Here is a 17705-nt window from a genome sequence, read left to right as displayed (position 1 = left end):
CCGGAGAACCTTGCTCTCCTTCCCCAGAGGGGTTGCTGGGTTTGAGGCTGTGGCATCCGGCAGGAGAAGAAGGGAGTGGAAGTAACAGATGCATTTTCTGACTGGAGTCACCGAATCAAAACATTACCAAAATCTGGCTTTTAAAGAAAATAAACAGTTAATGCTACTGAGATGGAGTACCGAGCTTTGGCCACATGGGGGGTGGTGCATTCTCTGGGGACAAGTTTTCATTCCCAGAGCTCATGTCACCTATTAGGGAAATGTGCAGTGGGTTTGCCTTTGGTAGTCAACACCAGCTGTTTCAGACAAGGAACTTGTCAACCCTAATGCAAACAGGTGGAGTGGGGACAGGTCAGTGCTTCTAACACAGGGGCCAAAGATAATGCAGTGCACTAATTCATGAAGAGGAGGAAGGGACAGTTAACTTCTTGGAAAAGTTAGGATAGAGCACTGAGGAACATTTGGTATACTTTCTTGAGCTCAACAGTTTTGTAAGTGAAAAGACTGTGCTCTGACCTTGAGTCATAAGAGCACTACTTAAACTTTATGACAGTCAAGGATTTGAAGGACTATGGAAAGAGCTTTTTAAGTCATGTAAAGTACCTTTAAAAGCGTATTTAATATATAAACCTCGGTGGGGGGAGTGTGAAGGAGCGTTTTTGTTGTTGTTGTTCTTTCAACTCCCAGAAGATTGTTAGCTGACTTTGCAGGATCCTTTAAATGTTTCTTTTTGCATATGCATGAAATCGAACTCTGCAGCTTCGAGCACAAAGTTAAGAGGCATCATTTGTTCCTGTCTAAAAAGAACTGCCAACACGTTGGGTCAATTAATGGCTCGCCTGTTTTTAAAGGAAGCCATAAGCTGATTTGCCACACAAATAATGCTTGATTAAGATGTAGTGAGAATAAATAAAGGGCTTGGTAATAGTTTGAAAGTCAGACTAAAACAATGTCAAGGAAATTCTCTACTATCTAACTGTTCTGTTTCCAAAAATGTGTTAACGTTGTATCTGCTAATAGCCATGAGGCTTCCATATTATCATTTGATGTATTGCCACATTAGGAGACTGGATTCACTTTAGTCAGAGATTGCATTGATTTCTGCTAAAGTCTCATTATAAGGAGATCCATGACAGTGTGGCTTGGCGAACCTTTCACTTTTAACTTTTTCTACCTGAATGTGAACCAGTGCCAGCACTGGTCTGGCTATCGGTATGTTACACTTAGCTCTAGAATGTGAAGGCTTTACTTTTTCTAGTTGAATTTAGAATTCTGACTCAAATTTATCTTAGGAAATGGTGTACATTTTAGATGCTAATCAAATATTCTTATTTTGTGAACATGGGATGCAGTATACCAGAGGATCCTTACACTTGTGAACTTTTTACTTCAGTCTCCAAAAAGTGAACATCAGCCTTTGCATTTTTTAAAAATCTCACCTCTCCTCTAGATCCTTTGTTTTCAGCACTGATAGCTTTCAGGTGAGGAGAAAGTCTGAATTTAGTGTTATGCAACCCACTGGGTAATATCTATGCATTTGCGGTGATGTGACCCCAACACACCCACTATCTTGAAATTCAGTTAAATAGAAATCATTTCCCCTTCCCCTTTCCATAGAGCCTTTCTTACTGATTTTTCCTTTCCCGCTTATGATTTTGGGTTTCTGACACTTCTGCAATTATGGTTTCTCTTTCACAAAGACACAGATTATCCTGGGATAGACTAGTAGCTTTAGTTTGTAACCAGTTCTTTTAAATCTCTTGAAAAATATGACCACATTGAGAGAGAGTTCACATAGCATACAGTTCACTCATTTAAAGTATAGTTTAATGGCTTTTCCTCTGCCAGCAGAGTTGAGGACCCTCACCACTGATTCCAGTAAGAAACCCTGTGTCCATTAATAGTTACTCTTCATTACTCTCCAATATACCAGCCCTAGTTAACCACTAATCTCCTTTCTGTCTCTGTTTGCCTATTCTGAACATTTCATATGGATGGAATCAAGTAATATGTGTTCTTCTGTGACTGGCCTCTTTCACCAGCATAATGTTTTCAAGGTCTGTCAATGCTGTAGCATGTCTCAGTACTACATTCCTTTTTGTTACCAAATAATATTTCCTTCTATGTATATACCACATTTTCAAAATTTATCCATTAATGGACACTTAGGTTCTTTCCACTTTTTGGTTATTATGCATAATGCTGCTGTGAACATTCATGTACAAGTTTGTATGTGGACATTTCTTTTGGGTACACAGCCAGGTGTGAAATTTCTGGGTCATATGGCAACTGTATGGCTTAACCTTTTGAGGAACTGCGTGATTGATTTCCAGAGAAACACACCATTTCACAGTTCCACCGGCAGTGTAGGAGCGTTCCAATTTCTCCACATCCTCATCAACACTTGTTGTTATCTATCTTTGATTTTGGCCTTCCCAGTGGTTGTGAAGCGGTGTCTTCATTGCCGTTTTTGTTTGCGTTTCCCTGATGACTAACAGTTACATTTTTAACATAATCTTAATTCTTCCTCTGCTTTTCCTTTTTCTCCCTTTTCCCTTGCTCGCCGTTATTTGTTTTTTCAGCTCAAACAGGTTTTGTCTTAAAGAAGAAAGGAGATTAATAGAGAAAAGAGATCTACCTCTTCCAATTATGAAGGAAAAATAAAGCCCATGGACCAGAGACTTTATATGTCCCCTCTAAAAGGACGTGAGGAACTGCATCTTTCGTGCTTTAGAGAGCTTCTTCCCAGGTTGGCTTTGTGAAAGAACAACAGGAGGCCTTGAGTAAAAAGCTATGTAGAAATCCAGCCTCCACCTGAGAGCCCCAGAAGTACACTTCCAGGTACAGGTAAAAGCAGCGAGATCCAAACGATCTCCTTGGAGCTGGTCAGATGCCTGTGAACCGTGAAGTATACTCTGAGGGAAGTGATATCAGCCATTTCTAGAGGCACTTTTGGGAAGTGGTAAGTTAGGAGTTAAGCCTCTCGCCACCCCCTTGAGTTAGTCCTGCTTCTGCTACTTCCTCACTGTGGATCTTTGAGCAAGTTAGCCTCTCAGGACCTCAGTTTCCTCTTTTGTGAAATGGGGGAGCCTCAGTTGGTTGGTATGAGAATTAAATGAGTTCACACATGTACGGTGCTTGCGTCTGTAGCTGGCACCTGGCCGTCAGTACACGCTAATCCTTACAGGTGTCGTGCACAGTGGCACACAGGAGCTACTGCCTGGATCACCAGACCCCGGGCGCTCACTGAGGCTCTGGCAGCCTTAGGAAAGGGCTCTGTATTAACCCTCTCCTGCTTTGGACACCAGAGCCATCGTGCCAATTTCTCTTCGTGGTGTCTGTGATTCGAGACAGGGTGTCCCAGCTCCCTCTGATGGCTGGTGAATATTTTGAGGATTCTCCCGTGGCATTTGTGCTTTCTCTTGGGTTAAATTGAAATCTCATCAGAGCAATACGAGATGTATCTATATATGGTTTACATATATTTATATGATAAACATGGTAGATCTGTAAGTATGTGGAGTTGGTTAAGTGTCTGAGTTGTGATGTTGAAGAAATGATGCATTTTCTTTTTTCCTTTTTTGAAGAGTGTGATTGCTGGCTTTTCGTCTCTCACTAGTACATAAAGGGAAAGGAGGAAACTAAACATCTAGAAAGAACTTTTGAGAGACTGGATTCCTAATAGTAACTTAGAGATGGAGCGAGGGAGGAGATGTTTGCAGTAACTATTCAGAAAATAAGCTCAGCCCTTGGCGAGGAGGAACCCAAGATGGAGTATATCTCATGTATTCTAGGACCTTCTCCAATGTTGGAGGAGAAAACATAGGAGATGTACTGAGGTTCTTTCCTGTGTAAGTGGGTGCTAAGATTTTAATTCATGGGTTCATGCTACATTTACTTTAACTGATGAAGTCCACCTTTGCCTTAACCTCTGTAAAGGAACTAGCTGCTAGAATTTTTTTTTTTCAGGACTCATATTTTTTAGAGTATTTGTGTGCAGTTTTGTTTTACATTTTCCGTTAAGTAATATATTTACCTCTCTTCAGCATATGGCTGCCCTCTGCCTGTGTGGTGCTTACTCTGTGTCAGGCATGTTGTAAGCGCTTTGTGTATTAGGTCATTTAATTCTCACAATAACACTGAGCCGTAGGTACTGTTATTGGTGCTGTCCAGGAAACTGAGGCTTAGACAGGGGAAGTGACTTGGTCCTGCCGGTAGTAAGTGATGGAACCAGGCTTGCAAACCTGAGCAATGTCTCCTGAGTCTCTGCTTGTAGCTGCTGCTTCGTGTACTTTCTCAACTTGAGAGGATACTATACAGACTAGCTGTGGACAGTGGTGACTTCATAATGGAGACAGGAAGTGATCTAAAGCTGATGCCCATTTCAGAATACTCTAGCACATCTATCAACCAAATGCACTTTGGTTGAAGGGCTTTTTTCTTCCTTCATAACTGGAAGTGGTAGAGCGCTCTTCTCTATTAATCTCCTTTCTTCTTTAAGACAAAACATGTTTAAAGCTGAAAAAACAAGCCTTGCAGACTGCATTTTTGCGACAGGAGAGATGGGACCTTATGTTTGGGGCTGCTCTCCTCCAGACTGACCTCTGATTAACCATTTGGCTTCGGTCCGTCCCTTTCTATTCTGGACCTCAGTTTCTTACTTATAAAATGAAAGGTCTGAATTAGTTGAGCTCTAAGAGCTGCTTGAACTCCACAATTTATTCCTTATATATTCAAAACCCAGGATATTTTTACTGAAATTCAAATTTCTGGCTTCTGATGAGAAAATCTGATGACAGGGGCCCATGTCCCTGCAGAGCAGTGGCTGGCAGTTTAGGTGAACAGCGTGCCCATTACCTGGCCCAAAGCCCCTTCACTACTTATGGCCTGGCTCTCGGCCAGCTCTGCTCCTATGTGCCCCTGGCCTCAACCCTGAGGCTTATGTATTTGGAACCTCAGCTTTATGGAGTCAAACTAGGGTTAGTGAGGAGAAGTTATAGAAAGCAGACTTGCTTTAGTAAAGGGAGAAAAACTCATAAAATTAGAACTGTTGAGAGATGGAAGAGGTTTTCTTGGGAGGTGAAGCTTTCTCTTGCATTCAGATGGAAACTGGTCACAGGATTTATGCCCAGAGTTCTGATGGGTGATGACGGAAGGGTCTTCCCAAGCCTGAGAGCTTGTGATTCTCTATTGTTCAGATATTTAAGAAACATTTCTTAACAACAGCCTCAGTTTCCATTCCATTTCCCTCTTAAGATACATATAGAAAACTTATTTATGCTTGGTCTTAATCTCCCAGGCCAAAACAATCTCACCGGCCTCACTTAGTATTTATTTATTTGGTGCTAAACTGTACCTCTTCACCTGGCTCTTTACTGGCAGGCAGATATCTAATAGCCAAGAACTCCAGACTCTTGTCATTAAAAGCCATAATTCAACAACAGTGTTAAATAACATTATTGGCAACGTAAGTCAGTATGGTCTGGGGACTCCCCTGGTGGTGCAGTGGTTAAGAATCCGCCTGCCAATGCAGGGGACACGGGTTCAGGCCCTGGTCCAGGAAGATCCCACATGCCGCAGAGCAACGAAGCCCGTGCGCCACAACTACTGAGTCTGCGCTCTAGAGTCCGCGAGCCACAACTACTGAAGTCCGTGCACCTAGAGCCCGTGCTCTGCAACAAGAGAAGCCACCGCAATGAGAAGCCCGCGCACCACAATGAAGAGTAGCCCCCGCTCGCTGCAACTAGAGAAAGCCTGCGCGCAGCAGTGAAGATCTAACGCAGCCAAAAAAAAAAAAAAGATACTGTATGGTTTGTTTACTCATTTCAGATCATAGAAATACGTGTCTGGGGATTTGGAAGGAATCCTACCTTTATCTTCTAATCTTTAGTAAGAATCCCATCCTCATCTCTCCTGATGCCTCTGTTCTTAAAAATCCCCTGGCTTCTCGAAAAGGAAGGAATTTTATGACCATGAAATCAGGAAGGATTCAAAAAGAACCCAGGACTCTATAACTTATTCTTTTAGTTTTTTAGAAAGGACTGATTATGTTTCCAATGCAATATTAATTTGTTTAGAAACCAGTCTCAACTTTTTAAAAGGAAGACCTTGACCATTATTGTTGCATTTTTGGACATGAAACTTGGTATATAAAGAACTTAATATTTTATTAGCCCCTGAAAGTCTTCAGTTTATCCCCAGAAGAGACACTTCATTTTGTATATACTCAAAGGAGGACCTTCACTTAATACTGAGTGACTGAAGTGATGCTGAAATTCTGTATATTTGATCATGTGAATTGAGAGGTGCTAAATTTGAGTTAACCTGAATAGGATTTGACTTTCATTTTATCTCAGCTCTGGAGGATTTTGTGGTAATATAAAACCCAGAGAAATAAGGCTGCCTTGTGCTGTGTGATTGTTCTTCTACGAAGCTGCAATTATGGTGGTTCTATTAAATTGAAACCTTGTCTATAGGTATACTATAATCTTTTATTTTAAACTTTGAGAGGTTAATCACTTGGCAGTTTAACTTGTGGTGGGTAAGTGTGCTTTATAGATTGAAGTAAAAATATTAATGACTAGTATTAGATCTAGTTCTTTTAGTTTTCTATATGAGAGGAAAATTTTCTTTTACTGCTTCAAAAGCATTGGTTATAAATTGGTTTCTACAAGTATCATGTTTTTTTAAAAAATCTCATCTATTCCATGAAATAGCGGTATTTAGAAAATTTGTTTCAGTAGAAATAAGCATCATTTGTCATAAAATTAAAGCTTATGTATCAGATTGTTAGGCTTTTCCATATTCATTGTATGGACATATATTTCATGATATAGATTTGAAAAAAGAAAGTATTTTTGCATTAAATATATGACTTATTCATGTTCTTTCCAGCCAAAGATATATAAAGAGCTCATATATTAGGCAAGATCCAGGAAATGTCTTCTTTCTTAACCAGTTCAGCCTCTTATCTCCCCATCATAAATGTTTTTTTACACACACAGTCCATGTAAGCACTACTGAAAAGGCAAACATTTGAGGTTTTTCAGAGGTATTGTCAGTGAACCTATACAAATGCCTTTTTTTACCCATAAGTATTTATTTTCCCTGGTCCCCATTTTCAACAGAAGATGTTCACCTGGCCATTCTGTAACCATGAACTGACTACACCTACAGGTAGTTCCAAATGACCCAAAGAATAGCAGAAGAGAAAAGATGTTTTCCCCTTTACTTATCAAGGTGTTTTCTCCTTTATTTTCCAAGGTGCCTGGAATGTTCTTTCTCCCAGATACGAAGGACTGTGCCTCTCTAAGGTCACTTCTCGGTGACCTCATCACTCAGGCACTCCTAGTTACTCTATTTGGATAGCAGCGTGCCTCCCCCTTCCCATCCCCAGCACACCCTGCCCCTCTCCCTGCTTCATTTTACTTATCCTTAGCATGTGTCCTCCCACCAGAACGTAAGGGCTACAAGAAGCAAGGCTTTTAGACAGTTTTTGTTCATGGTAAAGTTCCCAAAGACTAGAATGGTCCCTGGTGGAAATGGAAAGCGCTCAGTAAATCTTAAGATCTGTTAAATAAGACTGGAAAGATGGCCTACATTAACATGTCAGTCTCTAATTTCATGACAAAAATATTTTATGACACTAAAAGTTTTTTTCTTAGCTTTTGACTTATATAAATGAGGTCAGGGAGATTCTAATTTGAGTCTCCTGTTAAAATAATTGAGTCATTGTGTAGAATATGACATGAAGTGGGAGCCTGGTTCATGCCCTTCAACTCAGGAGAAAAAAGACATACCGGTAACAAGCAGAAGTTACAGGGTATCCAAAAATTTTGTAACCAAATACAATTCTGTGCATATGTTTATTGTCCTGTAGCTTTAATACCTATGTGTATATGTGAGCATATATTTTAAAATGAAAGACATATGCCTTATAGAAAATTTTGAAAATATGGGACATTTAAAAAGGGAGGAAGGTAACCTCAATAACTCAACCACTCACCCACTCAACTCTAGTGTTTTTTTCATTCTGTGGTTACATATTTACTTTTACCAAACTGGGAATATATTGCATAGGTTTTTGTAGCTTTTTAAAATTTAAGGGCGCATGTTGAAACTTCCTCGATATTTCTGTGATGTTTTTACTTTCCCCCTACATATACACAGCGCTGCTGTAAATGTCTGTATGTGCCTAAAAATCGGTGCATATCCATGATTACTTTCTTAGATCAAGTTCCTGAATATGGCACTAGTAAGTCAAAAGCTATTCATGTGTAGCTATAGAGCAGGGTTTTTTTGTTTTGTTTTGTTTTGTTTTTTAAGCCCATTTAGTGATGTCTTCAGTTATACGCTCACTCCCTAGTATGGCTGTCCTTTGAAGAAGAAAGAATATCTGTCAGCTGACAGTTTTGTTGCAGGGTCCTGGCACAGCTTTCTGCATCAGTTTGCTCCAAGCTAGATTAGTTTGGCAGCCGGGGCAGGACACAGAAGGTGGAGAATCAAAAGAGGAAAACAGCCTCAGTGATAGAATCATCAGGATTGCAATTGGTGAAACCCCCGCTGTTCCCTTCCATTCTTCTGTGTCTTGGGGATGTTCAGTGCAAATTGAACAGGGAATTAGGAAACTTGGGTTTCAGTTGTGGTTCTGCTTCAAATTGGCTTTACCGTTGGCAAGTCACTTCCCCCCTCTGGGTCTCTTTCATTTGGTTTTCTTTCCTTTCAAAATGATAAGCAGGAGGCTCCCGGAGGGGAACTTGCTTTAGATCAGTGCTTCTCCATCCTGGTCGCACATGAGGATCATCTGGGGAGTTTAAAAGTTACAGACTCCCAGGTCCCACCTGCAGAGATTCTGATTTGTCTGGTGGTGGGAGGGCACTCTGCAGACGATTCTGATGTGCTGCCGGGACTGACGGCCGCCACACTGGGTGAATCCAGAGTCTTCCTGTGGTTCTTCTATCCTGTGGTTCTTTAGTTATCTAAGAAATAGTACTTTTTCCTTTGACGATATCAAAATCCTACATGAAAAGAAAGATGTTTAAAATGTGTTAATTGTAACGATTAAAACTGATAGTATGTGCAGTTAAGTATTACCTCAAGACATGAAGTACTGACTCGCTAATAATCACCAGATTTTGGAGGCCAGCACGAAGACAAACAAATGGCAAACACAGCAAGTGGAGGAAAGCACACAAACTTCTGTGAGACAGTCAAAGAGTACAATAATGAGTCAGAAATGACTAGACATTTTAATTACATTTAATTTGTTGGGTGAAATTTGCACTGATAGGCTAAATACTCGTTATCTTGATTGTAGGCCTCTGGCAGAAGAGGTAGCAATACCATGGTATTTCTCCCAAGTAGGGAGGACCCCATTTTGCTCATCAAGGTTGTCATTACCCAGTTTGGGGGGCAGTAAAGGGTGGTGGTGAAAAAGGTGATGCTGGTACCCAATTGTCCTGAGTCAATTGCCAGGGAAACATAAAGCAACGTGGGGCTCAAGATAGAAGTTTGACATCATTGAGTTGGTAAGTGAGATTCCACCATTCTAGAATGTGAGCACAGTGGTAAAGGAGCTGCCAAAACTGGGGTCGTGCTGGGCAGAGAGGGCCCGGGAGCTCAGGAACCATGTGATTAACCTAAGCCTCCACCTGTGAAATGAGCCTCATGGGTCCCTATCAGAGCTGTCATGAGCTCTTACGCTACATGATGCAGCAAAGGGGCAGCTCTGAGCATCGAATATATGTCCACTCTAATCATTGTCAGAAGAAACATATTCAGAATCGGACTACATCTTACCAGCTTTATTTATTTATTTATTTTTTTAAATAAGCTCATTTCTTTCTTTATTTTTGGCTGTGTTGGGTCTTCGCCGCTGTGCGCGGGCTCCTCATTGTGGTGGCTTCTCTTGTTGCGGAGCACAGGCTTCAGTAGTTGTGGCACGCGAGCTCAGTTGCTCCGTGGCACGTGGGATCTTCCCGGACCAGGGCTCGAACCCACGTCCCCTGCATTGGCAGGCGAATTCCCAACCACTGCACCCCCAGGGAAGCCCTTACCAGCTTTATTATCACCCACTGAGTCCCGGCCATCATCATCTCTGCCCGGACTGCTGCTGTCACCTCACGCCTCCATAGCGCTGCTGACTCTTCTCAGTCGCCCCTTCGTCAGCGTTTTCCCTGGCCACGTTAAAAACGTCATCTGCTACTTACCCTCTCTTCCCTTACCCTCCCTTATTTTTCTTCATGCTATCACTACTTGAAATTGTTATATTACATCTTTCATTAATTTATTTGTTTACTGTCTGTCACCCCTATGAAAATGTAAGCTCCACAAGGACAAGGTTCTTGTCTTGTCAACAGCTGTATTCTGAGAGCCTGGCACTCGGTAAATATCTATTGAAAGTATGAATGGATTAGTGAATGATAGAACATGAACCCATCCGCAGTTGTCAGGTGCATCACTCACTTGAGGGATGGAGTAATGACTTTATATTCCATACTTTTTATTTGCCGTATGTTGAAGGCAAGATTTGATTCGAGGGATTACAAACTTCATTTCTTCTCCTGTGCACAGCAGAGCGATTCTTGCTGGGCCTGTGCTGAGGGATTCATCTACTTTCTAAGCCAAACTTGACCCTTGATAGTCATTATGTCCTGAGATCTTTTCCTGTTCTCCTACCGGTGTTTCTGAGACCTAGTTGCCTACTCCCCCAAGACCTACAAGCAAGTGCTTCTCTGTTCTGAGGAGTTTTGCTTTGGAGGTTCTGCAAGGGGACTTTTTACAGATAATAGAATAGAAATGTCCTTTGGAGTCAGCTGTTATCAAACACAGAAAGAAATCTGAAAGAAGTAGCTGGACATACATAGTGCTGCCTGATGTTTTTAGGGAGACGGGCATCTGGTAGACCTGATACTCCAAGGGGACCCAAGTGTTACTTTAGAAGGAAATCTTAGAGGTTGATCGTAAACCTTACCTGTATGGTTTAAGATGAACCTGTCTCTGTAAATAGCAAATGATCAGTGAGATATGCCAAATTGTGACCTTTTGGGCAATGAGGGAACTGTAAGAGAAAGCTCAAGTTTTCTGTGAAGTCAGAATAGGAGGCTTTGGTTACAACAGTTGTTTGTTAAAGCAGTTTGCTCTGGAATGAATTTAATCTCTTGTATACTTGCATGCCTTTACTTTTCAGCCCTGAAGAAGTACATGCATAGAGAGTTTGAAGCAATTCGGTGATATTATCCTTATCAGTTTGAGCTTATTTCTATGGAAAGTACATCTACTGTATCATTACTTTGTTCTTTCTTCCTTTCCTAAATGCATTTATTATATGAAATGGATTCCACTTCACTGAGATTAATTCCTTACCTGGCTGTCCCTCCTGCTAGACTGTGAGTTTCCTGAGGGAGGGCGCTGTCCGCACCCAGCGCCTTACACTGGGAACTAGCACCAGTGTCTAGAATGATTCTCCGTCTGTGGTCATGTTAGCTAATTGTTCTGCTTAATCATGACCATCTTGGCTGCCCTTCACTTGGTGGGAGATACCTGGAGTTTAGACCAAATGTTTCAAGGAACTAACGAGCATCTCTAAGGCTCACCTTGCAAACACTAGACCCGTGCAGGAGAGGTCAGTGTTCCTCTCAAACAGGGCCATGCTCAGAAAAGTCATGCAGTGATGCTTTATTACAATCCAGGGTCTGCAGATTAAAAAGTCATTAGTCTCTTCTATCTTCTTGACCTCTGGGACTATCTTGAAAAGCCATTCACCTAATTAAAACTTGATCCTTTAAAATTAGAAAGTCTTACTCTCTTTGGTAAAACTAAATGAGTCGTAATTTGGCTTACTGCTGTCTGAAGCTAATCAATGTTCTTTTCTACTGAGGTACTATATTAAGTAAATCTTAGTGTCTTACTCATAAAAAGACTTTTGTGTTTCCTTAACTTAGAGTGTGAAAAATACATTACATCGTCGGTAAGAAGAGAACAAGCCATTTTCTTTAGTGAAGCTAATTAGAACTCATTTTGAACCGGACGTAACCATGAGCTTTTTTAATTTTTATATTTAAAAATAAATAAAATATATTTATATTTTTATATTTGGTCTTTGAAAAGGCGGCACATAATTACTACAGTACAGTTTGTGTATTCCAGAATAAGTGATATTTTTGGCATTAAAATGAAATTTATGAGTAGGTTAAGATACTGGAACAGCACAGGCTGTCACTGGTGTGTTAAAATAATTGTGGTTCATTGACTCATGCAAATATATTCTTCTGTGTTTCCTGTTTGCAGTTTGTCACTTTCACCACCAGAACAATTTAAGTAAGAAAACAGAAAAACAGCTCAAACTTTGGCCCTTGATTGATTTTTGGTAACTGAGATAGGACACATTTTTTAAAGGAGCAGTAATCCCGAAATAGGCCATTACCTTGCCTGGCCTCTTTGGTAACCACCATGTTGCTAAAAAGGATGTGTTTGCCACTTAGGTTGACTGACCGGGGCGGGGGTGGGGTGGTCACTGTCACCAAGCATTCATTCCACTGTCCTATGCTTCTGGGTGACTCTCAGCCCAGATTCCTCCCATCTTTTTCAGAGGAGTGGGCATTTCTGGTGAAGCAGATGCACTGCCCTTCTGGAGCCAGCAGCCAGTTTGAATAAGATTATCTCAACACCAAGTAGCGAGCCATCTATAATAAGCGTACAGTGTTGGCCATTATTTAACACGCTGCCGGCTGAGAAAAACCCAAGGTATGAGAAAAACCTGAGATCATCCAAAACCTAAGTTGTCAAGGTCACAGGGCAGAAGGATTCAAATGCAATGAATGTGACCTGACCTTTTCCACCTGCCAGTGCCTTGGTGTCTAGCAGCTCAGTGATGGACAAAGTCAGACCATGCCTTGGTGTTCATGAGCTTAGGGCCAGACAGCGGTCCTGACACTAGTTCCCTGGGGACCGGGGCCTGTGGAGCTTTGACAAAAGAGCTCCAAGTGAGATGGCTGGACGCTAGCTGGGGAGCCTTCAGCGGCCACTGTGTGAGGGTCACGTGGCTGTTCTAAGTAGCCACTGAACTCAGTGTCCCCCACGCCCTGTCTTCTCCTTCCATAGGAGACCACTGGGGAAAATTCTCTTTTTGAGTAAGCCAGGACATCCTTTCTGCAAGTCACCTCTTCTGGTTCCAGGCCCATATGTTAAATTCATCACCTTGTTCATTAGAGGAACTCAGCAAATCTTTGCTGGATTGAATAAGTATTAGAAAGGGGAGAATCAACACTCGTTCTGAACACACAAGGCTCTGGGCACTGCATTAGGTGTCTTTCGTACTTCACTCCTTTCATACACCCTCTGAGTTGGGAACCTGCCCAGAGTCACAGATGGACAAAAGCAAAGCTGATATTTTAATCCAGATCTGTATCACTTTCAACTATATTGGGAGACGTGTAGGATTTCTTTGACTTTCTACTAATTTTTATGTTTCAATGTATTTTTTTAAGAGGGGGGAACAAAAAGAAACTCCTTTAAAGAAAATCTGTCTGAAAACATTGTTTCCCATAAATATTAGGTAACTTATCGTTTACCATTGTTATTAAATTGTATATTTGCAGCAATGCAATTCTTTCATTGCATGAGAAATATTTCTTATGGACATATAAGGTACAGACTGCTGTGGATTTAATTCACAAGTCAAACCTTGTGCTCTGTGGCTATGGTAATGTCTTTGGTTATATGAGAGTCCTTGTCTGAATATTTTGGCTTAAAGATAGTTATAGTTCTCAGACTGACTAATTCCCATTAGTTAAAAATGCTGATGTTCTTAGAGAATTGAGTCAGGTTCCCATCTGCTAATGCTATTGAAGTAAATGGGTCTATGCAAATTTCTACCACTAAATGTTACTTTGAGTTCTATAAATAAATCACTTCCTTTACATTTATCCTACTGTGATTTTTCCTAAATTTGTAATTCCTATGAATATTTGCAAACCAATATAAATCCCATTTACCTGAAAGATATTTTAAGGTCAAAATAAAAGGATAACCTTGTGACTGTCACTATGGGAATTTTAAAAATGTGTGCGTATACATGTACATATTGTATATAGTTTAGAATTTTAAGCGGGCTTGGATGATGCCTGATTCACATAATCCCAGAGCAATTTTGCTTGCTCATTAAATTGCTACCCCTTTGATTTTAAATAAGATTTTCTTTAATTGCGTTTGTGATTCTTCATGCTTGGTAATTCATCTATTTTTAGTGTGCCCTTTGGTTGCTTATTTTAACATAAATCCTAGTATTTTCACTTGTACGATTCTTATTAGTAAGTATTCCTTAAAATTCTTTTCTTAACGTACATACATTGTTTTACCATCTGCACAGATCTCCCCAGGCAAGCCGGCCCAGAAGGCCCTTGCAATGTGAACTTATGTCTACCTGTGTAGACCAATGGATTTATAATTTTTTCTCTCTGTGTTATCAAAATTACCCAGATATTATTTTTTTAATTAACCACAAAATAAAAACAGACTTTTTCTGAAAGATTTTAGAGATCATCAAGTTTAATTATTTTATTTTATTGATTAAAAAGTATGAGTTAGTTATTTTATCAGTGAAAAACACAAAACCCCAAGAGTTTATGGCCTTACTGGAGACCACACAGCAGGTGATAAGTATGGTTGGGAGGAAAGTTATCTGTGAAAGATTGAAGGACCACTCCCTCTGGATCAGAATTCTCAGTCATGGCACTATGGGCATTTTCTGCCCAATAATTCTTTGTTGTCCTGTTGCTATAAGTTTATTGAGAATCTTATGAGAATGCATGTAAAGCATATAGTATAGAACCTGGCACATGGTAAATGCTAAAGAGATCATTATTAAATATGACTATTAAATATTGATAATGCACCAGTACATAATTCAAGAACCCCTGTGTAGCTGACAGTGGAGACACATGGTATTTATTGAAATAGAAAACAATATTAAACTAGAAAAAATTTTTTAAGAAAACAATTAAAAAGCATGCTGGTACCAACAAAGATACGTATGTAAGAATTAACCCAGTTGGAGGAACTATGAAGAAGTCTGTCTATCCCAGTAGTTGTAAGCAAATGTACTTTTCAGGTCTGAAGCAGGCACCAGCCAAGAGCACTGCAGAGATGGGAGCTATATTTGGAGAGAGTGTTTCACACTGTTCCTCCCTGAATGATAGGCTAAAGAGGGAACTGAAGCAACATCCCTGTGAGAGGAGAGCTTCCAAGATTATCAGAGAGGAGCGAGAGCTGGAGCAAGTTTACACAGCGCGAACCACGCTGATTGTAACAGACAGCAGCACTGACGCGCTAGGATTTGTCAAAAGACAACCAGAGGGTCTGAAAGAACAAAACTGGAGAACTCTCTACCTTTGCCTCGGCCCTGTGTAATGACATTTTAATGATTTGACAAAAAAAAAAATAAATCTATCTGGCTCCCATTTGAATGGATGAATTAATAGCTAGCTAAAATGGTTTGATTTTTTTTTCTAGTTTTCTTGGAAATTCTACTTATATGAGAAGGAGGGTAATATACCGTACAGATAAGATCTCCATTTCACGGAGTCCATATGGCGTGGGAGTGTAGTCAGGGAATGATGGACCTCAGGACCACTTGCATGTATGATCGTCACCCAAGCATCATTAAGTACAAAAGGAAACCAGTGTTTGTCAAGAATTCACTGTGGGTCAGGCATTGTACTAGCCTGTCACATCATTATTTAGATCGGCCGCATGGGTTAGTGGTTAGAGCCAGACTAAAACCAGACCACCCAGACTCACATCCCAGCTCTGCCTCATAATAGCTTTGCTACGTGGGACAAGTTAACCAACCTCCCTGTTTCAGTTTTCTTGTATGTAAAAATGGGAATAATAGGACCTATTTCATGGGGCTCTTGAGAGAATTAATGGGATAATATATGTAAAGTATTTATACATATAATAAGTGCTATAAAAGGCATTTTATAATTAGCATTTTATAATTTTATGATGCTAATAAGAAAGCAAAGTAATACATGGTGCTAGGATTCACACCTATTTTAATCAAAAGCCTATGCTTTTTTTTTTCTGTAATATAGTGAGTGCTTCTACATGCTAATACTTAATGTGATCTGTATAGCATAATGATATTAAATTGAAGTCACCCTTGATTTCTAGGAACACTAAATGCTAAGATATGTAAAGTACCTATTTTTCATTACTTATATTCATCCCTAATTTAGGCATTGGCTATAGAATCTCTTAACCTTTGATATATCTAGGTGAAAGAATAGACATGAAAAGATTATACTCTTGGATTATACTTAATATATTTCTCTGTATTTGAAATACAGAGAAATAGTACTTCCCTCAACTTGATTTCATTTATTCTCGTAATAGTACTTCATAGATAGAAAAGATACTATTATCTCAGCCTACAGATGAAGCTCAAAGTTTGAGTCCTAGCCAAGGTAGGACTGAAATTCACATCTTCTCTTAATTCAAGAGTGTTTTTCACTGTGTTTACATATTTACTTAGCAGTTGTTAATTGAGCACCTACTATGCACAGGTGTATTAAATCCTGGCTATACAAAGAGCAAGGTACCTTTCTTTTTTTTTTTTCCTAAAACAGATTACCATCTAGCAGACAAGAAGGGCCCTTGTGTGATAGGGTCCACGTGTGATATTATTAGTGTGAACAAAGTGCTATAGGAACACCCAGGAATGAGTAAGTGGGCCTGAAGATTGGAAGAAGGCTTTTTAGAGGAGGTGGCATTTTAAAGTAATCAGAGTTGTGAGAAAAGTAGAAGATGGGAACACTGCAAGCAGAGGAAACCATTTATTTGATTGTTGAGAGAAGGTGAGTGGGCCTGAGTGACAAGCAGATGGGTTGTATGGTGAGACGAGACCAAAAAATATTACAGTTTGAGATGGGAAGGATACTAGGTTGTCGGACATTTTCCTGTAGGTGATAGGAAACCATGAGAGGTTTTTAAGCAAATATTGTCAGAGCTCTCTTTGAGAAGATCATCATCCTAACTCTGATGAGGAATGTATATAGGAGACATTGGCTTTAGAGAATGTAATTATGAAGCTGATAACAATAGTCTGGAGATTTCAGAAACAATTTTGAGAAACTGATGTCTGAATGAGGGTGGACTCAAAAATGACAGTTTTGGATGGGTGAATGATGAATGACATTATGAAAAAGAATACAAGAAAAAGAATAGGTTTGGAAGGAAAGTGTGGATTCAGTTGGGCATGTTGTGTTTGAGATCATCAAGGCTGGACACATAGATATTGGCGCTGCTAATATAGCCCTGAGGGTTGAAACTGAGGATGGATGGAACCAACACCGGAGGAGGTGTAAGGTGAGGATACAGAACAGAGGGTGACGGTGGGAGGGCAGCATTTGGGGGAACAGTAGTGGAAAGGCGCTTTTTGGTTAGAAGAAAGCCAAAATAAAAACTATGGAAACCTAAGAATGAGAGAATTTCTGTCAAGAGGTACATAATGCCACTTGTTGCCAAGAGGTCAAAAGGCTGAAGCTATGGGATTTGATGTGTGATGATGCACTTGAACTTGACGTCAGAAATCCCATCCAGTTAACATGCTGGGCCTTAATTTGGAACTTTGCTCTAGATTCACTCAAGGGCAAATAATAACTTTAGGTAAATTGGCCAATCTGAAGAAATCCTTTAATTTACAA

General features: G+C 40.2%; 1 protein-coding gene across 1 annotated transcript in view; it reads left to right on the top strand.

Moving 5' to 3' along the window:
- The window catches only part of RNF150 (ring finger protein 150), a 257733-nt gene that overhangs the window by 5169 nt on the left and 234859 nt on the right, over positions 1-17705 (top strand). The gene's annotated exons all lie outside the window — the stretch shown is intronic.

This window comes from Balaenoptera borealis (assembly GCF_965194805.1).
Source record: "Balaenoptera borealis genome assembly, chromosome: 4".
Taxonomy (NCBI): Eukaryota; Metazoa; Chordata; class Mammalia; order Artiodactyla; family Balaenopteridae; genus Balaenoptera; species Balaenoptera borealis.
The sequence above is the reverse complement of the archived record's forward strand: the minus strand, read 5'-3'. Positions and strand labels throughout refer to the sequence as shown.